Below are 27,523 nucleotides of genomic sequence, written 5' to 3'. Positions count from 1 at the left end.
CTAATATCTATAGAACAATAAAACACAAAGTTTGGAGTCATACAGAAAGCAAGTCAGTACTATTTTCACTAAAAAATAATTTGTATACCTATGAACAAGTATAATTGCATTGCCAACAGGTTTTCTACTACATAAAGATTTATAAGATTGCCTAGAGATAGTGCAAGGCATGGATCCTTGTAGAATCAAATGTCTATCAGCAGGGCCAACCCAGTGTTTTATTGAGGGAGTACCCGAAATGCCTGTTTATTTAAGAGTTAGCTCCCATTTGTTCTGAGATGGCAGGTTGGTTTGCTCAGCCCAGAGCTCCTAAGTGTGATCACTGAGTGATAACATTTGGGCACACTTAGCTCTTAGTGTGAGGAGGAGCAATATCTCAGAAGACTCAAGAAGATTACGAGGGAGAGAATCTTGGGCTAAAAGTAAGTTAGTCCTGTGCTGTTTAGTTTTCTGTCATCTTGATACATGTAGCTAGAATTATAGAAGAGAGAACTTCAATGGAGAAAATACCTCCATAATATCTAGATGTATGCAAGCCTGTACAGCATTTTCTTAGTGATTGATGGGGAAGGGTCCAGCCAATGGGTGGTCCTGGGTTCTATAAGAAAGCAGGCTAAGCCAGCCCTGAGGAGCCAATCTGTAAGCAGCACCCCTCTATGGCCTCTGTATCAGCTCCTGCTTCTAGGTTCCTGCCCTGCACTGACTTCCCCCAGTGGTAGACTGTTACCTGAGAGTGTGAGTGAAATAAATGCTTTTCTCCCCCAAGATGCACTTGCTTATGGTGCTTCATCATAGCCATAGAACAGTGATTAAATCATTTACAAAGGCAAAGCTGACTGTATTTTCTCATCTTGAAATTTTCTTTTCCTTGGAAGAGAAGTCAATATGGTGTGGTCTATTGAAAAAATGATTTTATTTAAAATATTGAGCTAGGGACTAGAAAAGATTGTCTACCTCACCTAAAACAAGCCAAGATAAAGATCCAAGTGGATTACTGAAACAAAATTTTGATTCCTGAAGTGAGACACTTGATACATGAACTTGGTGTTTTCATAGTTATGATTGTGAAAGAAAACCACCCATTTAAATAAGGTGTTTACTCAACAGTGCCACCTGTTGGACACACATGCACACCTACACACACACACACACACACACACACACACACACACCCCTTTGAAAATGACAAGCTTTTAGCTCTCGAAAACTTAATGAATGCAATCCAGTCACAAACACATATAATTTGGTTTGCCAAGTACATAATAAGAGGAAAAATAAGATAGTATGATACCTTCTAGAAGGAAGCCAGGCTTCATGGGAGAAACGGGGCTGGAAGAATGACACATGGAGACTGAGCACAGAGACGAGGAACACAGGGTTGCAGTTTTTTTACAGCAGCATGAATCACTTCCTTAACTTATATGCCATGTGCAGAGCAATATGCTTAAGAAAAAGGTTTTGATTTGAGCCTTTTGTACTTGAGGGGTCTCCGGTCTTCCCTAGAAGGCAATTTGAGATATTGACTGGTCTGGAGCTCGGGAGAGGGGAAAAGAGCTGGCCTGGGAGTCCTTAAGCCACGGGGAGGGAAAGGCTGTGAAGAAAAAGAGGAGAGAAAAGAATTCCCCCAGAGTCTGGCAGAAAACGAAACAGGGAACCCAGGAAAGTGGAGAGAAGATGATGAACGACAGTGGCCTTTGGGCTATAGCAACTGGGAGCCGTCGGCAGTGCTAGACACAGCAGTCTGGGTGTCTAGCCAGATTGCTGGAAAAGCACGCAAAGTGCAGCCGGTGAGTGCACTCACCAGCTTGGAGATTTACAGAGAAAAGTCATGAGGAAGGCAGTTCCAGAAGCAAACGGTAGAATCCAGTGAGGAGGGAAGACAGTTTTTCTCTCTTTTGTTTTTGTTGTTGTTTTTAACATATAGCATTCAATACATTTGAGTGTAAATGGAGTTAGTGAGCCTACAGGAGGACATGAAGCATTGTGTTAAGAGGTAGGGATGACTCGTAGTCACTGTGTACAAGGATTTGAGAAGATTATTATAACACAAAGGGGATACTCAATTTCAAAAGAGAAGGAAGGCAGGAGAGGAGAAGAGAGCAGAGAGAGGAACAGACAGGAGAGGGTGGGAGAGAGAGAAGATGAATATCTGTATAAATATGTAACTTTGAAATAATGTCCCTTAGTTTGAAATGGCTGTGCAGTTGGGAATTCACAAGGCCAGGAGGTGTTTGCTACACTGGTCAGGAAAGGAAGGATGTCCTGTGAGGATGATTTCCTGGCAAAGGTGGGGACTTAATTGAAGTTAAATGTGATGTATTTATGGTGGCATCAATTGGAGTAACCGGGAAATTCTCTCTAACAGAGCCCAGCAGTCCAGGGATAGGTGAAGGGACCCAGGCGTTGACATTCCCGTAACATGGAAGGAGAGTGGGCACGGCCACTGAGACATCAATGCCACATTGGGATTCATGGGTGGAAGTTTGATTTTTAAGGTCCAGTGGAATAAAGTGCCCGTGCCGTGGGAACAGAGAAGGGAGGTGCTAAGATGAGGTATGGAGAGGAGCAGTGCTCTTCTGCATCTCAGAGACAGAGCTTCTCAAATCCTGGTTTCAGTTTTTAAAATAATAGTGCCGTTTCTTTGTAAATTCATAAAAATAAGGTACATGACGTGGCAGTTACAATAGCCTGTGTTTAAAGTGTGGAATTTGAGATTTGATAGGGATGTACATGGTGGGATTCCTACGATGATCAATCATTACAATAGGCTCATCATCTTGTGGCATGCAATTTTCTTTTTCTTCTTGCTGAGAACACTTAAATTTACTCACTTCGCTGAAGGTAGTCTAGGACTGTACAACAGACAGCCTTTTTTTTTTAAAGAATAATGTCCGTGTTGAGTAGCTGAAGTAATAGCATGTATGTGCACACACACACACACACACACACACACACACACACACACGTATGTATTCATATTCCACAAAATTTAGAGGTTTATCTAATTTATTTATTTTCAAAAATTGGTTACCCACTGCTAAGAACATTAGCTACATAGTGAATTCATATATAAAGACTAATAATAGTCAATGGTAACTTTACTAAAACTGATCACGGCTAATGGTGGACCGACCACTTGGAAACAGGCGTTGCAAGTATCAGTGTGTAGACTGTTTTACTTGTGAGTCTCTCAGCAAGCACCAGGCTTGAAAGATGAAGACAGGCAGGTCTGCATAAGAGAGCCAGCACTCAGCCCTGCAGGGTTGCACATGCCTGTAATTCAGCACTGGGAAGGCAGGGGGCAGTGGTGGAAGGAACACAGCCAATCTGAAGCCAGTCTGCACTACAGAGAAAGTTCCAGGCCAGCCAGGGATCCACACTGAGACCCTCTGTCTCTGCATCCTACCCCTCAGAAGACAACCAAGATTCGTGTCCAGTGAGTCCAGAGCCTGGTGTTAACCATGCACTTCTAGCATGACTGCATTGTAGTTTCGCAGGCAATATTCCTAAACCGTGTATCATATTAATAAGACAAGCTCCATTCGTCACTCACTCCCTTTTAATCTAGTATAAGATGAGCATACGGTCTAAAAGCTTCAGGGAAAGCATTATATAAAGAACCTTAAAGCCAACTGATTGATGAAAAGCAGTAGCTTCTCTTCGTCAGTAGGGAGTGTTCGCTGCAGGCACTATTATCTCACCTGCTTACTAAAGCATGCTGCACACTTTGGTTTTAAATGGGCTTCCCCTGATGGAATCCAATTGTCAGGATTAGGTGCCGTCGACAAACGGCTTGCACAGTAAAAAGTGAAATAATAGCACGGTTAATCGCCTGGGTCCTCCAGATTTCATTTTTAGCACAGTTGCTGCTGCGGCAGCACGTACGTGGTCTAGGAACATGCTCCCTCAACGTGGATAAACAGGAGAGCTTTCCAGGTGGCCCGAGTTCACTGGAAAACTGTGTTTCAGAGATTTTTTGTGTCAGTCAACACCCCAAAATAAAAAGAGTTCTTTAAAGGAGTTTTCCCCAAGACTTGGCATTGGGTGTTAAGTTAATGCTGTTTCTAATCCAGGACTGTTGTGAGAGTTGCCGGCGATGAGGTAAGTTGAGAAGCCCCACATACTTTGCTTTTGTCCAGTAAAGAGGGAAGGAGAGAAATGGCGAGAAGAAACCGTCACGTGCTTCTCCCCCTGTGACCAGCACAGACGTGTGGGGAGTAGAGGGGTCCTCTGTAGCTTTTGACCTTCTCTGCCCCAGACTGCTTCCTTTCCAGTAGTCTGAGCTGCCTGGAAATGCCTTTCTACTTTTTCAACCCTCCTCAGTTCAGTTTAGCTCAACTGTCGTCTCTCCTAAAACTCCCCCACGCCGCAATCCTTCTCTGATTTCTTGGAATGTGTGCAGTTCTATGTTCTGCCCCATGGTGGAAATGGCTGCTCCGTTTCCTGTCCACATTATTCACCGTCATGACCCTCCCTTCAGCTTCCTGTCATAGATGGAAGAGCACGGAGTCGATGACAGCTGTGTACCGGTGCAACGGAAGCTTCAGGAAGATGAAGTGTGTCACTGAATTTTCTTTTTCTTCAGGGATTGTCAACAGTCCAAGATTAGGGATTGAGCGAATGCATGCGTGCGTGCGTGCGTGCGTGCGTGCGTGTGTGTGTGTGTGTGTGTGTGGCTGCTATTAAAATCCATTAAGCAATTGCAACAGGCATCAAAGATTGTGAGTGAGACGGTATTTACAAAGTCTTCCAATGCATTTGCCCGTCCTCCCAGTGTACTCCCTTGGCCTGTGTGAAAAGGTTCAAAGCCTACCTGGGTTAAAAGTGACCACAGGCAAGTTGGCCAATGAAGACCCCCAGCACACCCTCCTGCAACCTCACACAGCCTGTCCTCAGCCTGTTCCATCTCTTCATTCCTCGGACAGTCCAAGTACTTTTATATTTTCATGAGTTGGCATACACTCTCCATTTTGCATAAAATGTCCTCTCCTGTATTTCTCGCTCTTTCTGCTTTTCTAACCAGTTCACCTGTGCAAAGCATTTGCTTAAATTCCATTTCCTTTGAAGAGCTTCTAGATTTCTCTGGTAAGTACAATTTGATTCTGGCTACTTTGATGAGTGTTTTAGAGTTGCATTTTTATGATTATAAATATGTATTTCTTTTTCCTTTTTCCTTTCAATCCTGGGTATTGAACCTATGGCCTTGAGTGAGCTAGGCAAGCATCCTATCACTGAGTTACATCCCTAGCCCCAAGTAAATGTATAGATGATGGAGACCTTTTCCTTACTGGGCTGTAGACACCATGAAGGCAGGAGACGGGACTAGAGTCTTCCCACAGTTAGTGCTTTCCACATTGGATCACAGCATGCAATGAAGAAAAAGTCAGAATTCTCTAGTACTGCAAACACCTTTTGAACTTTGTTTTGGGATTGTGAGGGGAAGGAGTGACAGGAACAAAGGCTGAAAATATGCTATCATCTCCCTTGCTCTTGGGACCAGAGTCCCACTGTAGCATTTCAAATATATCTTTGTCATTAAATGCTCTTCTGCTTTTGACCCTGAATTTTAAAGATTCATTAAGAATGTTGTCTGCATTTACTCATTTGTGTGAGAGTATGTATGTGTGGAGTTCATAGGAAAACTTTTGAGATCAGTTCTTCCCATCATGTGGGTCCTGGGGATTAAACTGAGGTTGGCAGGCTTGGAACACTGGGCCATTTCCTGACCCTAAAAACTAATTTCAAGCATCATATACAGACAATAAAATTGTTCATTTAGCTGAGAGATGGGGGCAAACACCTTTAATCCCAGTACTTTGGAGGCAGAGGCAGGCAGATCTCTGAGTTCAAGACCAGCCTAGTCTACAGAGCAAGTTCCTCAACAGCCAGGGGCTACACAGAGAAATTTTATCTTGAAAACAAAGCAACAATGTCCATCCAAGTAATATTTGATATAGTCATATATTGATTAATGATTTAATCAGGCATCAGGCTAAACAGTTTACTAATGTCGTTTATTTCTCTGTCTCTCACAGTCTTCCTTGGTACTCATGTTAGTCACTGTGGTAGTACGCTTTGATTCTTGAATTCTTTTTCTAGTATAGACTTCTACTTTGTCATTACCACAGGCCTTACCAAATACACCTTTCTGGGGCTGAAGAGATGGCTCAGTAAATAAAGTTATTGCTGTATACATGTGAGGACAGGAGGTTAGAGTCCCAGGACCCATGTAAAATGTGTCCTGAGAAGGTCTGGAGACTGCCACTTACAAGTAAGCACACAAGAACCAGAGATAGGGGAATCCCTGAAGGAAGTTGGTTTGTTATACTAGCTGATCAATGAGTTCTGGGTTCAATTAAGATACACCAATCTCAATCAGTAAAAGTAGACGTAGATAAGGAAGAGAATCCAAATCATCTTCAGACCACACACACACACACACACACACACACACACACACACACACACACACACACAGGCACAGAAATACATAGAGACATACACACAGATACAGACACACACACACACACACAGATACACACACACATATACACACACTCACACACAGGCTATGAACATGAGAGCACACTGGAATTCACTTGTGCTTCTCTACACATTTGAGTATACCACCGAAAATAACATAAAATATTTTGTTCATAGCAATCTATTTTTAAATAACAGCACAACCCCACATGCTTAGTGAGATATACACAGAAACAAAGAACACCAGACAATAAACAAACATAACACGGCTATGTGATCATAGTTACTTTCGTTACATTTTTTATTTAGTGTACCATTTTACACTTTTTCTTCCATGTGTGTTGGGGTTGTTAGTAAGCACAGCCAGGTAAACCAGGGCCTGTATCCTGGCCTGCATTGCAGTGCTTGCGGACTGCCACTAAGCCTCCCCTCCTGCAGGAGCCTACACACCCCAGCTTCTGGGTCTCCTTCTCCACCCATGGAACCAGGACTAGGACCAGGAAGAGGAGAATTACCAGAGTATTGGACTTGCTTGCACCCATCAAAAGGGAACCCTGGTCCCCTACCAACCAGGCCAGGAAGTGGCTCTTTCTGCACCCACTAGAAAAACGGATGGAAAGGAGACAATACAAAAACACACTCAGCAACAGGAAAACAAATATGACACCACCAGAGAAACTCTGAAAATGAAGAGAAGAGAATGACTTTAAAGACAACTTAATAAAAATGATAGAGGTCCTCAAAAAGGATATGGGAAAATATCTTAAAGAGTTAGAAGAAAAAAGAAGCCAAAAATATAAGAAATGGAAGAAAAAAATCAAAAAGTCCAAAAAATTTCAAGAAATGGAGGAAAAGACAAGGCAAAAATTACAAGAAACAATTCAAACAGTGCAAGGATTGAAAGCTGAAATAGAGACAATAAAAAAGAAACACAGTCTGAAGGAATGGTGGAAATAGAAAAGCTGGGAAAACATCAGGTACTACAGATGCAAGCATAACCAACAGAATACAAGAGATGGAAAAAAGAATCTCTGATGGTGAAGGTAAACTATGAGAAACAGATTCATTGACCAAAGAAAATCGTAAGTCCAACAAATCTCTAACAAAATATCCAGGAAATGTGGGACACCATGAAAAGACCTAACCTAAGAATAATATGTATAGAAGAAGGTAAAGAAAACCACCTCAAAGGGGCAAAAAACATATTCAACAAAATCGTAGAAGAAAACTTTCCCAACCTAAAGAAAGATATGCTAATAAAAGTACAAGAATCTTATAGAACACCAAATAGAGTTGACCACACACAAAAAAATCCTGTTGCCACATAATAATCAAGACCCCAAACATACGGAATAAATATTAAGAGCAGCTAAGGAAAAAGGCCAAGTAACATATAAAGGCAGACCTATCAGAATTACACCTGACTTCTCCATGGAAACTCTGAAAGCCAGAAGTTCCTGGTTAGATATTCTACCGATGTGAAGAAACCACGGATGCCAGCCCAGGATACTATATCCAGAAAAGCTTTCGATCACTGTAGATGGAGTAAACAAGATATTCCATGACAAAACCAGATTTAAACAATACATATCGACTAACCCAGCCCTATAGAAAGTTCTGGAAAGAGAACTCCAACCCAAGGAAGTTAACTATAACCAGAAAAACATAGACATTAGATAATCCCACTTTATCAACACCCAAAAGAGAAAAGGGGTGGAAATCCAAATACAAGTCCACAGCCAACAACCATTCCAAAACAAACAAGAATGGGTAATCAATGGTCATTAATATCCCTCAATATTAATGGTCTCAATTCACCCATAAAAAGACACAGGCTAACAGAATGGATTTAAAAACAGAATCCATCCTTCTGCTGTATACAAAAAACACACCTCAGCCTCAAAAACAGACATTACCTCAGAGTTAAGGGTTGGGAAAATATTTTCAAATCAAATGGACCCAAGAAAGAAGCAGGGATAGCAATCCTAATATCAAACAAATTAGACTTTAAAATAAAATCAATCAAAAGAGATGAAGGTCATTTCATACTCATCACAGGAGAAATCCACCATGATGAAGTCTCAATTCTGAACATTTATGCCCCAAATACAAAGACATCCACATTTGTAAAAGAAACATTACTAAAACTCAAAGCACATATAAAGCCTCACATACATTTAGTGGAAGACTTCAACACCCCACTCTCACCACTAGACTGGACCACCAGACAGAAACTTAACAAAGAATCAAAGGAACTAATAGAAGTTATGACCCAGTTGGGATTAACAAACATCTATGGAACATTCCATCCAAATAAAAAGGAATGTGCCTTCTTTTTAGTGCCACATGGAAACTTCTCAAAAATCGACCACATACTTGGCCACATATCAAACCTCAACAGGTACAAAAAAGTTAGAATTACTCCATGTATCTTATCAGACCACCATGCATTAAAATTAGAATTCAGCAACAACACAAATTGCAGAAACCCTACAAACTCATGGAAATTGAATATTGCACACTGCACCATTCCTGGGTCAAAGAAGAAACCAAAAGAGAAATTAAAGACTTTATAGAATTCAATCAGAATGAAGACACAACATGCCCAAACTTATGGGACACTTTAAAAGCAGTGCTAAGAGGAAAGTTCATAGCACTAAGTACCCACATGAAGAAACTGGAGAATAGTCACACTAGAGTATTAATAGCACAACTGAAAGTTCTAGAACACAAAGAAGCGAACAGGCCCAGAGGAGTAGATGCCAGGAAATAATCAAATTGAGGGCTGAAATCAATAGAACAGAAATTAGGAAAACAATACAAAGAATCGATGTAGAGAAGAGTTGGTTCTTTGAGAAAATCAACAAGATAGACAAACCTTTATCTAAACTTATGAAATGGCAGAGTGTGAAGACGCAAATTAACAAAATCAGAAATGAAAAGGGAGATATAACAGACATTGAGGAAATCCATAGAATCATCAGGTCATACTTTGAAAACCTGTATTCCTCAAAATATGAAAATTTAAAAGAAATGGACAATTTTCTGGATAGATATCACTTACCAAAATTAAATCTAGAACAAATCAGCAATTTAAATAGACATATAACCCCTATGGAAATAGAAGCAGTCATCAAAAGTTTCCCAACTTAAAAAAAAAAAAACCCAGGTCTAGATGGCCACAGTAGCAGATATTCAAATATCAGCTTATACCAATTCTTCTCAAAGTATTCCACACAATAGAAGCAGAAGAGTCTTTGCCAAACTGTTTTTACAAGGCGTCAATAACTTTGATAACCAAGCCAAAGACACAACTAAGAAAGAGAACTTCAGGCCAATATCCCTCATGAACATTGATGCAAAAATACTTAATAAAATACTGGAAAACCAGATCCAAGAATACATCAAAACAATTATCCACCATGATCAAATAGGTTTCATCCCAGGCATACAGGAATGGTTCAACATACAAAAATCCATCAATGTAATCCACCATATAAACAAGCTGAGAAACAAAAATCACATGATCATCTCACTAGATGCTGGAAAAGCCTTTGACAAAATCCAACACCCCTTCATGATAAAGGTCTTGGAGAGATCCAGGATAACAGGAACTTACCTTGACATAATAAAAGCTATATACAGCAAAACAAACTGCCAACATCAAACTAAAAGGACAGAAACTCAATGTGAGTCCTCTAAAATCAGGAATAAGACAAGGTTGTCCACTCTCTCCATATCTCTTCAATATTGTACTTGAAGTTCTAGCTAGAGGAATAAGACAACAAAAGGAGATCAAAGGGATACAAATTGGAAACGAAGAGGTCAGACTTTCACTATTTGTAGATGATATGATAGTTTACATAAGTGACCCAAAAAATTCTACCAAGGAACTCCTAGAGCTGATAAACACCCTCAGCAAAGTGGCAAGATACAAGATCAACTCAAGAAAATCAGTAGTCCTACTATATACAGACCATAAAAGGGCTGAGAAAGAAATCAGAGAAACATCACCCTTTACAATTGCCACAAACAACATAAAATACCTTGGGGCAATGCTAACCAAACAAGTGAAAGACCTGCATTGCAAGAATTTTGAGTTTTTAAAGAAAAAAATTAAAGAAGACACCAGAAAATGGAAAGATCTCCCATGCTCTTGGATAGGTAGGATCAATGTAGTAAAAATGGCAATCTTGGCCGGGCGGTGGTGGCACATGCCTTTAATCCCAGTACTCGGGAGGCAGAGGCAGGCGGATCTCTGTGAGTTCGAGGCTGGGCTGGACCGATAGCCTCCGAAACAATACAGAGAAACCCTGTCTCGAAAAAACCAAAAAAAAAATGGCAATATTTCCAAAAGCAATATATGGATTCAATCCAATCCCCATCAAAATACCGGCACAATTCTTCACAGACCTTGAAAGAACAATAGTCAACTTTATAAGGAAAAACAAAATACCCAGGATAGCCAAAACAACCCTGTACAATAAAAGAACTTCTGGAGGCATCACCATCCCTGACTTCAAGCTCCTTTATAGAAAATAGCCTGGTATTGGGACAAAAATAGAAAGGTAGACCAATGGAATCGAATTCACCACCTCGATATTAACCCATTCACAAATGAACAACTGATCTTTGACAAAGAAGCTAAAATTATACAATGGAAAATAGAAAGCATTTTCAACAAATGGTGCTGGCATAACTGGATGCTGGCATACAGAAGAATGCGGATAGATCTTTGTCTATCACCACACACAAAACTTAAGCCCAAATGGATCAAAGACCTCAACATAAATCCAGGCACTTAGAAGAGAACCTCTTAGAAGAGAAAGTGGGAGGTACCCTTGAAGGAATTGGTACAGGAGACTGCTTCCTCAACCTAACACCAGTAGCACACACACTGAGGTTGACAATTCACAAATGGGACCTCCTGAAACTAAGAAGCTTCTGTAAGGCAAAGGACATAGTCAAGACAAAAAGGCAGCCCACAGAATAGGAAAAGATATTCATTAACCCCACATCTGACAGAGACCTGATCTCCAAAATTTACAAAGAACCTAAGAAGCAAGTCTCCAAAACACCAAAGCATCCAATTAAAAAGTGGGTTACAGTACTAAATAGAGAATTCTCAATAGAGGAGTCTACAGTGGTTGAGAGACACTTAAGAAAGTGCTCAACATCCTTAGCCATCATGGAAATGCAAATCAAAACAACTTTGAGATACCATCTTAGTCCTATCAGAATGGCTAAAATTAAAACCACCAATGACAGTTTACTCTGGAGAGGATGTGGAGAAAGAGAAACAATCCTCCACTACTGGTGGGAGTGCCAACTTGTACAGCCACTTTGGAAATCAGTATGGAGATTCCTCAGGAAAATGGGAATCAGTCTACCACAAGACCCAGCAATTCTACTCTTACGCACATACCCAAAAGATGCACATTCATACAACAAGGACTGCTGTTGCACTGTATTCATAGTGACATTATTTGTAATAGCAAGAACTTGGAAGCAAGCTAGATGCCCCTCAACTGAAGAGTGGATACAGAAAATGTGGTACATTTACACAATGGAGTACTATTCAGCAGAAAAAAATAATGGAATCTTGAAATTGTGGATGGCACTAGAAGAAACCATCCTGAGGTAACCCAGTCACAAAAAGACAAACATGGTATGTTACTCACTCATATATGTATTTTAGACATGAATCAGGGGAGTGCCAGCCTACAATCCCACTGCCAATGAGTATGGGAAACAGAACAATCAGTGACTGATGGAAGCAGAGGCAGACCACCACAGCTAAACAATGAGCTGGACTCAAGGAACCCAGAGACAGGAGAGGGAGGGCTGATGAGCAAAGGGGTCAAGACTGGCCCTCAGAAACAGCTGACATGAACAAGGGGGAGCTCTTGGACTCCAGACTGATGGCTGGGAGGCCAACATAGAACTGATCCAGACTCCCTTAATGTGGGTGTCAGTGAGGAGGCCTAGGCAATCTATGGGGCCTTGGGTAGTAGATCATATAAATGGGCTTTCGGTGCCCTTCCCACAATGAGGGACTCTTGGGGTAGGGCTTAGGCCCTGCCCTGAACGAAATGACAGACTCTGGATATCCCTCATGGAGATCCTCACCCTCTCTGGGGAACTGAGTGGGGATTAGGTGAGGGGCTGGGGGGATTGGTGGGGAGGCGTGGGAGGAAGGGAGGGAGAGGGAGCTGGGTTTGACATGTGAAACAACCTTGTTTCTAATTTTAATAAAAAATTCCCCCAAAACAATATATATATATATACATACATATGTGTGTGTATATGTATATATGTATGTATGTGTATACATATAAACACACACAAATATGTATATTCTCTGAGGAATGTAAAATAATAGACCCTGAGACTGCTATTAGGGTTCAAGTTTCAAGCTGAAGATCAGAAAAGCAAAGCAGTCAGCCACTAGCTCTTACCTCTACCTCAGTTCAGACTAAAGGTGCGATCCTCAGACTGTTTCTGACTTCACGGCTTCTCATATTCACTCAGACTGCTATGCTCTCCTCAACATGGCTAGAGACTAGTTCTCAGACTGAATGCCTCTACCTTCTATACCTCTCAAATCCTGGAATTAAGGGTGTGAGCTCTGAATCACTCTCTGGTAGCCCAAAGTAGTCTTGGACTCGGAGATCTGTCTGTCTGTCTCCTGAGTCTTGGGATTAAAGGTTTGTACCACCACCACCTGATCTCCATAGCTTGAGTCTGGGATTGCTTTCTGAATCCCCAGGCAAGCTTTAATAAATCATAAATAATATATCACCATAATTCTCAGCTTTTTTTTATCTGGAAATGTCTTTGTCATTCCTAAAGGATAGTTTGATTGAGACCTGAATTCTTTGTTGATAGCTTTTTCTTTGGTACCGTGGAAAATCTCACTCTGCTTTCTTCCGGACTATTAGGTTTTTGCTGGCTGTCAGGTAAGCGGGGACATACCTACAGTTACCTGTTTCTCTTCTCTCACAGCCTTGAGGGTTTTACCAGTCTTTTTCACCTTGCGACTTTCATGTCAAAAGAGCTTCATAATAAGACGTCATGGGGTAGACCTCATTGAGTTGCATTTGACATGTGACCCCTGACCTTCCTGTGTGTGTATGTTTGTATCTTTCTCCAGGTTTAGGAAGTTTTTTGTTATTCTTTTCATTTCCTCTCTTTGGTGTTCCCCAGTCCTGTTTAAGCTCACATGACTGACAAGTGCGGTCTGTCCTGTTTAAGCTCACATGACTGACAAGTGCGGTCTTCACACTGTACCTGAAGTCATTCCGCTCCTCGCTCCTCCCCACCCTCTTCTTTTTTCCAACTCTGAATCCTTGAGTAGACCCTCATCATGCTACTAATTTTCCTCCTGTTTGATCGCCTTCCCACGGAAGCCTCTGTTGCCCTTCACATTTTACTGAGTGTATTCTGAAGCTGAAAAATTACTGCTTGATTTCTAAAAACTTCTTATGTCCTTTACGTTTCTCTTTTAGAATATTGAAACACTTCTCTATTTTCTTCAAGCTCATTGAGCTCCATAAAAGCTGTTGTCAACGCGCTGAGACGTTTCTCCTACTGGTTACTGCCTGGTATCTCACCTTAGGTGTTTTTCTGGCCTTATTTTAATTATTGAGTGAGGGAATGGTTTTCTTTTAAAAACCTCAAGATGCTTGTTGCCATGTAATTTTGTCTAAACATTATGTCTTTACTTCTGTCTTCCTAACCTGTCATTTGTTTTTTATGTCTTTTTATTTTTAAATTTAAAAGAAACAAGGTTGCTTCACATGTCAATCCCAGGTCCCTCTCCCTCTCCTAACCTGCCGTTTGTATCTGTCCAAAAAATTCTAAGTCAACTGATTATTTTCTATGCTTCTGCAATCACTTCTGAATTCCACCACTGGATGGCGCTCAGATCCAGAATTTTTCAGGGGCATGTTGTTAGTGTTTTGTCACAGTTTTAGACAAAAGGGTGATCTAAAGCGAGGGTTCCCAACACATTGTCGGTATACTGTTCAGTAAGAAACAGGACAGTGCCCAAAAGAGTAGCTGATACTTCAAGAGCATCACTTCCGCCCCATTCCTGGGTAAATCTAGATGCATCCCTGGCCACACCACTGTGGTCAGACATTATAGGGTTCTGTTCAGCTTTGGGCATTGTCGCTGCACATGGACCACGCCCAAATTCCTGTGTCATACACATTACCATCAAAGTCACCTAACTGTGTCCATCCCTGAGCAAGCAGCTTTCCAATAGCAAGCAACACAACACGAGGGTGGAGCCGAGGTCCACACTGCTGTGGGCCGGTTGCTGCTGGGGTAAACTCGTGGTCCAAGATTGTTGTAACCAGTCACAGGAGAAGAAAGTGGGAAGAGAAGCCCGGCAGACTGGGATGGAATATCTTCCTCTAGCAGTAGGTCCAGAAGCCCCCTTTCCCACAGATCCACGGACTATAAAAGGTGTGTTAGGTGCAAAACTGAGATATGGCAGGCGCGTGAAGCCATGTCCTGGTCACTCATAATGAGCTTCTGCACCCAGGAAAATTGTCACTGAAATAGACCTCTGCCCCCTTTCCAGGCTCCAGTTCAAATAGTTTCTCTTGTCTCTGACACACATGGAACACTTGAAGCTGACATTCAGCTGCCTGACACCCAGACCTGCACTGACAATGCTGCACGCTAATGGCTCTGTGCCCGTGGTTTTTATCTAGTCTTTCTTATCTAGTCTCCTACAGAGAATTCTCCTTGCATCTGTATCATCCACCTGTCTTGACTTTTAGTGTGGTTCCACTCTTCAGCTTCTTATAAGAGTCATTTTGGCATACATACATTGCAGAACACATGTAAAGATAAACACATATGTAGTATAACACACGCTCTAACCATAATTGTAGCAATCAACACTGGGGGTCAGTGGGGCTGGGGAAGTGACTCAGAGGTTAGCTGTGCAAGCCTGATGAGTTTGATCCCTGGAAATCTCATACATGGGTGGCTGCCGTGGTGACACATCACAATGCCAGCATCCCTGTTGCAAGACAGAAGACAGAGACTGGCGAATCACCAGAAAGCTTGCAGCCCAGCTAGCTGAGGGTACGCAGTGCAGCAGAAAAATGAGCGAGGCCTTAACAAGGTAGAAGATGAAAACCAATGCTTTGAAATCCATGATCTGAGCTCCACATGTATGTCATGGTACACACAAGACTCCTCATAAATAAATAAATAAATAAATAAATATTAAGGAAAAGATTTGGGCACCTGTGTTTGCTAATGCCCATTGATACTGATCAGAAATACTTCCTCAACTAAAGCCAAAGACATTGGTTTGCTTGTAAATTTATTGTTATTCAATAAAGTCCAACATTTATGTAAGAGGTACAGCATTTGATCGCTTGGATGCATAAATTAGTACACTAAACATTTATTTCTAAGGATCCTGAGTTTTATAGGTCTTATCAACATCTACTAAAGTGGCTGGTGTATTCTGTATTCCAAAAATTCTAGTGTGTGTTGAGCAGTTCTGTCCAAAATTCTGAAACCTCAGATAGTTGAATAGTCTAGAGTCTTTTAAATGCTGACCTGACAACATGGAATTCTGTTGTATGCATCAAATTGTTCAAAATGATAATTAAAAACATCATGAAGAATAGGAAAGCACATACTTTCAGGCTACATATGCAAAGTGCATATAAGGCATAAATGCTTTTACTTTTAGATCTGAGGTCCTTCTCCTAAGTGCCAAACTATTTCAAACTATTTCAAAATATTTCAAAAAAATTAAAAAACGCAATATGTGAGACATTTCTGGTTGGAAGCATTTCACACAAAGGATATCCAACCTGTATGAGACCGTGAGCATTGCATAAAGATGGTAACTCTTTGTGACATACGTGACATGGGCCTAGTAAAGTTAGAATTAAACCTTGAGTTTAATATCTTAGCATCCAGTTAATAAAGTGCCTACTATAAATTACATTTCATTTTATGCTAAGAAAATTGCCTTCTGAAGGACTAACATTGCAATGTTCTTTTAATTTTTCTCCTACTGGTGGTCCTGGAAATTGGGGACTCAGGGATTCAGACGTGCTAAATCTCCCACCACAGAGCTACAATGCCCATGACCTAACATTGCAATAGAAGAGACATGAGAAGTCACTTAGGAAAAACTGGCCCGGTTCTGGATTTTCCATACTTAAATGTCCTTTTGTCTTTTCTGGATTGACTTTGGACAGTTACACTCTGTTCTTGTGGCACACAGCTACAAATAACACGGAAGACGATAAGATAAAATGTGTATTTACATTTTAGCAGCAGTGCCTGTAGGGAGCATCAGAACCATTGGAGATAAGGGTGGTCACTGCAGCAAGCAAAGCTTGGGCTCAGGTTTTCGTCTCCCTCAACCTGTGCCACAGCAGTAGATGCTGGTGCCTCATCCAATGCTTTGCAGGTAAAGTCTGACATGCACTTGTGACATCAATTTCTTGCTCTTAAGTAAGCATTTGGTGTTGCAAAACTTTAGGAAGGCTAGCCAGTAGTACCACACGGCTCAAAGACACTCATCTACCTCTGATTATGAGCAGGAAAGACGTCAGAATTCTGCTTATTCTAAATAGATATTGCTTCTGAGTGTAAACTCCTACGATCACATATTGCTTTAACTTCCTGCACACATTCCACTCATTGTACTTAATTTGAAGATTCTTTATTGATGCAATTTTATGACTCACAATTTCTCTTTGGAGTAATATCATCTGAATTCTGTAGAATTCTAGACTACAAAATATAGAGCATATAGTGTTTATATTGAAGATTTTTGTATTTGACACATGTGTCATACATCCTAACATATGAATTCTTAGCATTACAATCCTAGTATTTGGCGGAAACACTTATTACTGAGATCCTGAATATGCAGTATATTTGTACATATACATGGTTAACATACATATGCGAATATGCAAATGACAGAAAAGATAGACACATCTATATATTTTGAATAACCTTGTCTTGCATAGTTTATCTAAAGATTAAATTCATAGCACTTGGGAGAATTCTCTGTATTGTGACTAAAATATATACATACATATTATATATGGTATTTATATACATATATACTACACTAGACATATACTATATATATATTATGCATGTATATTTGCAGGAAGCTTTGCAGAATGTTTCTGTTGACATAAGGCGCTATTGACTGTTAATATAGGAATCATTTTTCAAGCTTAAAATAATGCAAGAAAGACAAGGCAGACACACACAGCCAACATACGGTAGAGCAAAGTTTTTCTTCACAAACAGTAGAAGCAGGGCTTCCCACGAGTGCTTTTGAGTTAGGCATTTTTATAGTAAATCATTTGACCCTGTAGACAACTGATGGAATTAGCATCATTTTTCGACTTTAGTATTCTTTCTTGGGGGGTGGGGTTTGAGACAAGGTTTCTCTGTGACTTTGGAGGCTGGCCTCGAACTCACAGAGATCCGCCTGCCTCTGCCTCCCAAGTGCTGGGATTAAATGTGTGCACCACCAAAGCTGGGAATACTTTAGTATTCTTATTACTCAACACTGAAACAAAATGGCCCAAATATTTGAGCCAGTGTATAGGTAGCACTAGGAGATGGCAGCCCCCATCTTGAGGATTGCATGTAACTGCAAAGTTCCCTCTTCCCATTGGAGATAGTATGCATAATTATCTTAAGAATTTAGGTAAGAGGAGAATGGCTACTATCTGCGGAATACTTTAAGAGACCCCAGAGAGCTGCTAGACTCATGAAAAGCTGATATTAGAAAGGAGACAGACTCCTTGATAATTTAGTCTTGTCTAATATCACCAGGGACTTTGGAGACTTCGGCGAGGGATAGAGATGTTTTAATGACCGCCTAAAAATGCACATGTGCATAGCAATAGATACATGAGAAGGATTGGAAGAATGCAAGCCAATCAATCAATAAATTCTGCATAGCTTTATGGTGGGGTTTAGATGGAGATGGAAAAGTCAAGTCATAATCTCCGGGGAAATTCTATTGTAGATGATTTTGATATTTAAATAAGTACCATCATTTGTTTGTTTGTAAACATCTAAGAAGGAATAGTAATTCTTGATTAAACAATTCAATGTTGCTGACATTATTAATAAAACCTATCTATGAAGGTCAATTAAGAACAAAATCTCTGAAGTTTATTTTTGCTATTTTAGAATCATGGCTAATCCTTAGACTAATTTCTGGCTTTTTATTGCTTTCTTCCTTTCTTTTTGTCTCTCTTTTCTCTCTCCTCCTTTCAGTAATATTCTGTTGTAAAGAGCCCCGTAGATGAGAAGCCAAATGTGAAAATATCCATAAAATCTTACACTTGATGCAGAGTATAATCATTTGTTAATAAATACCCGACCTCTTCCTCTTCTTGATTATTGAGTACATTGTCACTACAGGAAGAGATCTCAAATTACCCCATGGTTTTAAATACAATCCTCCTCCCAAAGTAAGACCCTTTATTTTAATTTCAGGGACAGAATCTGCCAGTTCATCCAGTTCCATAACAGATAATGTGTTAATGGGGGGATTTGTGTTTTTCTCCTGCTGGTGCTCTTTTTATTTTCTTTATATGGAATCCATTTGGAATAACTATACATACTATTTCTAATTCATCCATTTCTCATTGACATTTAAATCTATTTACTAAATATGTTGCTGTGTTCTCTATTATGCTGATTGGTCAGTTGCAAATTGTAGTCAGAATGCTTTGTTTAGTGTTTGTTTCTTTACTTGAATTTCACCAGGGCCATTCTCTCTCCATAACCTTAATCCCTGGATGGATTCAAGAATCCTAGTGCCCTTTTCAGGATCCTGACTACACTGTTGAAGCACTGAGGACTCTTGTCCTGGCCTTACATGTTTATCAGTTGGTATATCTTAAAGAATTAGACCACGTTATTTGGTAAACACAAATATTTCCTCTTCATACTTTTTAAAGAAGAAGAAGAAAAAACAAAACAAAACAAAACCAATAAGTCACAATGGTCCCAGGGTGATCTAGAGTTTCACTGTCTTGTCAAGTGTGATTTGTGGCAATTTAAATATTCACTTTTAGCCACAGAATAAACAAACCTAGACAAAAACAGACCTAGAGCCAAGATAAAGAGACCCCCAACCTACACTGGATGTCAGAACAACAGGAATAGGAATGTGTAATCACGTATGTTATGGCTAGATAGGACTTCCAGTTAGTGACCTTAAAGTTCTGAATATTTAAGTACGTATTCAATTTCTTTGAGAAATAGTTGGACAGTATCTTTACCATGTAAATAGGACTTGATTTTAGTATACATATCAATTTGACAGATTTTGAATTGTTTTCTATTGCCAAGTAGTACACTCTGTATTTGGCCATAGTATTTACACTAGAAGGTAGTTAGTATTTTTAGAAATTGTTTAAAAAGTAATATGAGTCTGAAATAATTCTGCACCAGCATCATGTATTGGATTCAAGACAGTTTCCTCTGTGGCTTAAAAACAGCACGATACAGGGCTGTGTTATGATCTCTATACCTGACAGACTGCACTGGGGATGGCCATAGTCAGAAGTATTTTATTCGTAAGTGTATTAAAATTATTTCTGTTGCCTGGTGTCATTATGCCAACTAATTTATTTATGCCCTGCAAGTTATTCAAAAATCTTTCAAAAGGTAACTGACAACTCAGAATGATATTTAAAACTCAAAATCTATTATCTTAATCCATCAGTTTTTAGCTTAAAGATGGACAAGGGTCAAGATGGCTACAGTTTCACTGACTATGAAATATGACACACACACACACACACACACACACTTGATAAATTTGACTCCATCCAGAAACACATTTAACCCTCTTGGTATTTATCACAATGATTTAGCACAGCTAAGATTATAACACAAAGGTAGATGCGTGACAGTGTGAGCAGAGAGAAATCCAGCAAAGCTTATATGTTACCTGTTTTGGGGAAAAAGTACAAAATTAACATTACATTTCTTATTCTTATAAAAGGAAAACCAAGCATTTTCCACATGGTAACATGGTGCCAGCCAAAGCTACTGAAATATTTCCAGCTTTAAAAGTCCTGAAAATATTGTCCTACTAGTAAGTGTGTTAAGGGTACCGTTACAGACCTTTCCAATGCTTGGTCAGTGTGAAGCCTCCCCAAGGCGATGGGTTTCACAGGAGCTTTTTCTTCTGTCTCCTGGTGAGAGGAGGTTGGTCTTTCCTGTCCATTAAGGACTGCTTGGTCTGTGGTACTGAGACAACTGTGGCCTGAGACACTCATCTGTTCTCTTACTCTACTGGGCTATATTTGGTAACTGAACTCATGTTTCAGCTGAGTGCTGCAAGCAGGAATCCCAGGAGTGGGCTGGGAAGCAGCCCCAGATCTGAGGCTGGGTTCTTAGAAATTAATGCCACAGAGTGTGGAAAAACCGTAGTTATGAATTCAATAAGCATGCCATTTAAATATATTTCATTCTGACCCTGTAGCTGAAAGTCACCATCAAGCCCTTTCACAAGCCCTTAATTATTTACTGGTAGACTTTATGATTTCTATTAAAAAAAAGTGAGACTCTAGAGGAAGACTCCTAGATAATCTGTTTGTGTGTTTAACTTTTAGTCACATGTTTAGAGAGGGGGTCTCCTAAAATAGTAAATCCAGGAGCTATTTAAAAGTTAAGACATGCCAAATTGAGTGGCGATCACAATTGCTTTCTTACTTTCTAGTGTTAATTTAAAATTGTTATGTGACTATGTGTGGTAAAGGTGTAGTCCAAGTCATAATGAAATGGAGACTGAATATAACAAATTTATAACTATTGGAGACTGAATCTTATAGGACAGATCACTGAGCTGGACTCATGAAGAACATTCAGCAAATAATTCACTGGACACACGAAACAAACGGTTAGTGAACATTGTCTAAGGCAAGCATGGAGTTTCCACAGCTGTGAAAAAATACATCACAGATCCTTTTGTTTACTATTCTGTAGCAGCTCATTGTGACTTAGTCTGTATTGTTCTCTTGTTATTGACAAACAGAGGTAGGGAGAGCCAACAACTTCTCTAACCCAAGATCGTCTACTAGAACAAGTTCTAGCCAAGACTGTCTACTAGAGCTTGGGTCAACTCATATGAAAGGTCCCAGGTAATTCAGAAAGAAAGTTCTTAGTCTTTAGGCTAGCATAACCTTTGGTCTAGTTACATTTCTAGAGAAGTACAATCCTGATACTGGAGTTTGTTGTTTATTTCTTGTTCAGCTCTGATCTTTGGCACAATGCTTCCACAGCCAATTTACCTTTACAACCTATTCTTTGTAGAACAAAAGTGATAACCCTTCTTAAGACCTGTTGTCTTAGATTATTTTTACTGTTGTAAGAAAGTAGTATAGATGGGATAAATTACACAGGACAGAATTTGACTTTGCATACTTCTCAAGGCTGGGAAGAAGAAGGAGCCTGCAGGCTCATTGTATGGTGAAGGTCCTTTAACTGTTTCTGAGATGTCACTTGATTTCTGTGTCCTCTGGTAGAAACACTTCATCATGCAGTACGAAGTGGAAGGCAAGTGTGTTTTAATAAGGCTATCTAATGCTTTGGGAATACATTTCAACACTTCATTTTCGGAACTCAGCAATTTAATTTTAAGTCAGAGCTCGAGACAATAGAAGGTGTACATCACTCAGCATGTTTGCCAAGTAAACATAGCAAGGAATAATTACTTTTATAGATCACAGGAGGAAGATTGTTTCAGTTTGAGGTGCCCATCTCAACATGAATTTTGGAAGGGACTAAACTTTCAAACCTTAGCATTGATTAAACAAGCAGACACTTGCTTAATATGCTTTTTTTTTTTTGGTTTTTATGAGACAGGGTTTCTCTGTATTGTTTCAGACTTAATATGCTTTTATCCTATAAAGAATAATAAAACTGTAAAGGGCAGAAATGGAGATAGAGGATGATAGAAGATGCCTAAAACTGGGGGAAAATGGTAAATATGAGGACCAGTCCAAGTTTCAAAACTTAAATGCTTACAGAAGGAAGTACCGGTAGAAAAGAAGTGATTAGCCCTGGAAATCCAGAGGGATTCGACAGTGAGAGGCATCAGACCTTCCCTTTTACATAACTTTAGTTGACAACTCCATTATTGTTACTGATAGTGGCTGAGGACATAGGATCTGGGTTGACTGGGAGAATCCATCTAGAGCATTCTCTGATTATTTTCCATTCCTACTTTAGATGGCTAGGAGGCGCCTTCTCATGCCCGGGGAAGGCAGGAAGCTGCTCTTCTTGGACTTTAAAGAAAATTCTAGTCGCTGAGATGCAAGGTACATAAGATGCCAATGAAGAAAGAGGCCACGGAAGAGATGTATGATGTTCTTGTTGATTTTCTTTTTTTCTCCTCTCTCTGGTAGTTCAAGAAGCTGTGAAATTCCCACCTCTCAAGGAGTTGGTCAACTTATCCCCTTTATTGAACACATATGTTCTTCTCTCTAGGAAAACTCCATTAGTAAACAGGTATGGTATGTAACCATGGAAATAGATAAATGAATAAGTTTGACCAAGAAACAATAAAAATAGAGGCATGAAGATCTTGCAGAATTGTTCTAGTCAATGATCTATTACTTGGCCTAGAAATACATCCTTCAAACTTGGCCAGCCTCTTGACATCTTCCTCTGACATGGCATGGTTTACATGCCCTTCCCAGAATCAAGTACAACATACATTGAGCTTATTCTCATCTGCGCATGCTAGTGAACTTCAGAGCTGTTGGCCATAGATTCAGTTTCCTGCATGCTCACTTAATCAACTGTACAGATGCAGCTTAATCTTGTGGGCAGTCTTCTGGGCACAGGGCACTTGACAGCCTGAATATATGCACAAAGTGATTGAAAGAAATGGACCCAACACCAAAACAATGAAGACAGAATTGAAATTGTATGTGAAAAGTGAGACCAGATTCCATATTTTGTATTTATATGTGAGTATTGGGCCCTTTTGAATATTATATGCTTTCACTCCCTCAGTGCTGGGAATTAAACCTACCACTCTACCACAAAACTATATTTCTAGGTCCAGGAATCTCATTTCCAATCTGCCTACAGGGGGCAAGTATAGAGAAAAGTTCTACACACAGATGAAAATAAGTTTATTAATTTCAATAGACCTTACTTAGTTTAATAAAAATAAGCACGTCTTTCTAAGGACAAAATAAAATCATATGTTATAATCACATGCCCAGTTGCTGAACAATGTCAAATTGCATACAGTAAAAGCCCACCATAGTGTTTTGAAGTGTAATATGTAATATTTGGAAGGATTATTAACAAACAGAAAGAACTTGTATATTAAACAAAAATATACTACAACTTAAATTTATCAAGGTTGCATGATTCCACTGATCTCTCTTTTATTATAAAGAAATGGCCATAGGGTCTGAGAAGTTGGCTCACATGATAACACTTTCAGAAGACCAGAGTTCAGTTCTTAGCGCTCAGGTTGGGTAGCTCACAGCTGTCTGCAATTCAACCCCAAGGACTCCAATGCCCTCTATAGGCACGCTCAGGTATATGTGCATGCACGCACGCACACACACACACACACACACACACACACATATAAATCTGAAAAAGGAACTGTATATTTCACTTTATTCAGCAAATGGTCTATGGGGGAAATGGAATGTATAAATAAGTATAAATATATACATATATTTCCATATCTAATAATTATAATTTCTTTTCCTCTCTTAGTATATGATATACTCAGTCTCCACAGTGGTTCATCTTTGAAGGAAAAACCTTCATTAACTGAGACAGGGTGGATGGAAAAGTTTACTGCTGTGTGCATGCCATACAATTACTTCTTCATATAGCATCATAAATTACCTTGACTGTTGCTGTTTCCTACTCCCCATGATCTACCTTATTAATATGAAATATATATATTTTTTCGAGACAGGGTTTCTCTGTATTGTTTTTGGAGCCTGTCCTGGAACTCGCTCTGTAGACCAAGCTGGCCTCGAACTCACAGAGATCCGTCTGCCTCTGCCTCCTGAGTTCAGGGATTAAAGGTGTGTGCCACCATCGCCAGGCTAATATGAAATATTTCTAAAGTGCATTTGAAAATAAAAACTTGGTATGGAAAAGATAACTTTAATTTATCATCTAATAAGAAAAGTATTTTTTAGCAGTTATTATAGTTGGAAAGTAAAATTTAAGGAATCTTTCTATCCCCCGCCCCATGTTTTTCTCTGAAATCTGTATCTGATTGCTTACCTAAGGAAAACATGACAAGAAAAGGTCTTATCCACTAAATAAGCCTAAGTCATGTCAATCATTAGAACATAGTTCATTGTGGATTAACCTATTAACAAATCATAATTCTTTAAATTCTTTGACTATAAAGTAGAGAGCAATCTTTTAAAGAAACTGTGGGTTTTACATGTTTTGGTTTGGGGGTTAAAAATAAGCTGTTGATTTTTAAATAGCTTAAAGGAGGTTTCTTCTCTTGCTAGTTGTCCCCTGCCTGCTGATTTGCGAATCACCACTGGACTACAGTCTGCAATATGAACATCCAACTTTATCTGGCTACCTTTGAAATGTCATATCCTTTGACCTACTCTATCCTAGACCTTCTGAGGACATAGTCCTAATTAAAAGAGACACATCATATACAAACATGCAATTCTACCTTATTTATAAGAGCATTCCCCAACCCCCAAATGCATGTGAAATTTATGGAGTGGCTTAGTAAATTCATGGAATTTTTAAGCAACCATAAAATATGATTTTCCTGGAGCTATTTATATTAATAAAGAAAAAGTAACACAAGGAAAAATGTGGTTTGAATACAAAACCTAAACATAAAGAGTCTTTGCATGATTAAAATTTAAATGCACAGTTTAATGTTTTTAAAATACAAAGACTTCCCTCAAGTTGTATGTATGAACTCCTTTCTCCTCATTGGAGGAGAGAGACAAACTTGAGAAGATGTGTAGAAATGACTTTGGCAAGTCATGTGACTTAGAGGCAAACCCCTAGTGTTTTGTTTCTCCTGAAGTTTGCTTTTTTTTTTTTTTCATGGCTCATGGAAAGACTTCATAAGGGAACAGCAAACTTGTGAGTGCAGAGGTCACTGCCAGACAACTGCAGACAGCTGTGTGGGCATTTCAGTGGCTGCTTCCGAAGAAGTGCCCTGTGGAAGGGTGTGGCTGTCATTCCCTAGGAAATCAGAAAGGAAGAGTGGGACAAAGGAGGGAATCAGCTGTTGGACAACATGAGGATTTAGACAGTGAAAAAATACCAACCATGAAAGACAGTTGCTGAGCCACAAACAGCCTCGAGCCCCGCCCATCACAACTTGCAGGCCCAGCAATTTGCTCAGCTCTTGCTATTTTGGGAAGGAATTTCCACAGAGTTGGCTTATCTTCAGCTCTGAGCTTGCCTCTGATTGAATGATCAACAGGTGTCGAAAAAGGCTGTGGCAGAAATATCGCAGACTCAGGGAGCTCCTTTGACATCTGTGGCTGTGACTGTAGTGTCACTTGAGCGAGGGGGGTCATTTCTTAACCAAGGAGCCATTCTAGAGAATAAAAGCTAAATCAGTCACATTGAGATCTACTGTCCATTACCGTTCTTTATATGTGTCTTTGCATTTGGTAATAGTATACATTATTTTTGGTTTATAAACTGAATATTGCGCTGTGATTATACAACTGGAGTCTAAGTGACAGTATTAACAGGAGCAACAGCAAAACCAAAGATCAGTTTTCCTCTCAACAGAAGCATTGTGTGGCAGATGGTTGGTGTTTCAAATGCTCAAGCTGCATAGAATTACTGTTGGAAGTTTAAGTTTTCACAAAATGAACTTTGTGAATCCTCTTACTCTGTGTTCACTTTTACTCTGTTTTTGTGTACCACAATGCCTCTCAGACAAAAGAAAGCACATTTCACCTTAGACACTCCCAACACGTAGACTCCTGCATTAGTTTCTGCTCTTCATCTGTCTAGAGTCCACCACTGTTCCCTTCCATTCCTCCCTGTTCACATCAGTGCATCATATCTTGCCTGATTAAAATTCTCAGATACATAGTTTCTGAATCAATATTCTGTCTCCTATACACTGGGGAAATCGAAACCAGGAAGCCTACCCTGAGGAGAAAAGAAACTGAAGCTCTCCCTATGTGTGTAGAAGGTGAGCTGCTGGAAGCACCTGATCTGCTGGAGTCCAAGGTCCAGTGTCTCCAGGAAGCTCCCCCTTGAACTCTGTGCTCAGTCTCTTCTCCTCCACTCCCTCCCCATGTGTGGGTCTAGGATCTGGGCTCCCAAATGGGCACCAGAGATGCGTGTCTACGTTGGTAATTATAAAGCACTTTTCAAGGTTGTGGACATGAGGAGTGTCCTTAGGTGGAGGCCTAGAATGGAGCTGTCCATGTTTATGGGTCATACTATGAAATTAGGAAAAACTATCCCCCCTTTGCATCCTCTCCATTCAGAGAATCACTTCTATGTGACACAGATCTTCAGGGAGTCAACCTAGAAGTAGAAGTGTGCCATTCAGTGACTCAAAGTGTGCAGGCTAGGAAAACACAGCGGTTTCACATGCAAAAATAAGCGAGGATGAGTTTTCGAAGGCTCTTGTCCGACAGATTCTATTCAGAAGATACTGGTAATATTCAAAGAGTATAAAAAGATCTGGGTGTTGGAAAGGTTGAGGCAGGAGAATTGTGAGTTCTAGGCTAGCCTGGGCTACAAAGGGAGACCCTGCCCTTAAAAAGATCTATATTTCTGTAGCTTTTATCTTCTATCACTTGTCTATCTATTATTTATCATATGTCTATCCATCTAGCTTCTGTCTGTTTACCTCTATCATCTATCTATAGTCTATTTCCATACATCTATCATCATCATCTATCTCTTTATCATCTGTCTATCTATATCATCTATCTATAATCTGTTATCGATCATTTATCTATTATCTGTGTGTCTATCATCTATCTACAAT

The 27,523-nt window shown here is 39.8% G+C and overlaps 1 protein-coding gene across 3 annotated transcripts in view; it reads right to left on the bottom strand.

Annotated features, from left to right (window-relative positions):
- The window catches only part of Palld (palladin, cytoskeletal associated protein), a 384,981-nt gene extending 364,217 nt beyond the window's left edge, over positions 1-20,764 (bottom strand). For 2 of the 3 annotated variants that reach the window (XM_040742243.1, XM_040742241.1), the window contains exon 1: positions 20,647-20,764. The gene's annotated coding sequence lies outside the window, so the exon portion shown is untranslated. The remainder of the gene's footprint in view (positions 1-20,646) is intronic. The other variant, XM_013117199.3, reaches the window with a different exon arrangement.
- Between the last annotated feature and the right edge of the window lie 6,759 nt (positions 20,765-27,523).

Source organism: Mesocricetus auratus, unplaced genomic scaffold (genome assembly GCF_017639785.1).
Source record: "Mesocricetus auratus isolate SY011 unplaced genomic scaffold, BCM_Maur_2.0 Super-Scaffold_6731, whole genome shotgun sequence".
NCBI classification, from domain to species: domain Eukaryota; kingdom Metazoa; phylum Chordata; class Mammalia; order Rodentia; family Cricetidae; genus Mesocricetus; species Mesocricetus auratus.
Note: the sequence above shows the minus strand (reverse complement) of the source record. Positions and strands in the feature narration are given on the sequence as shown.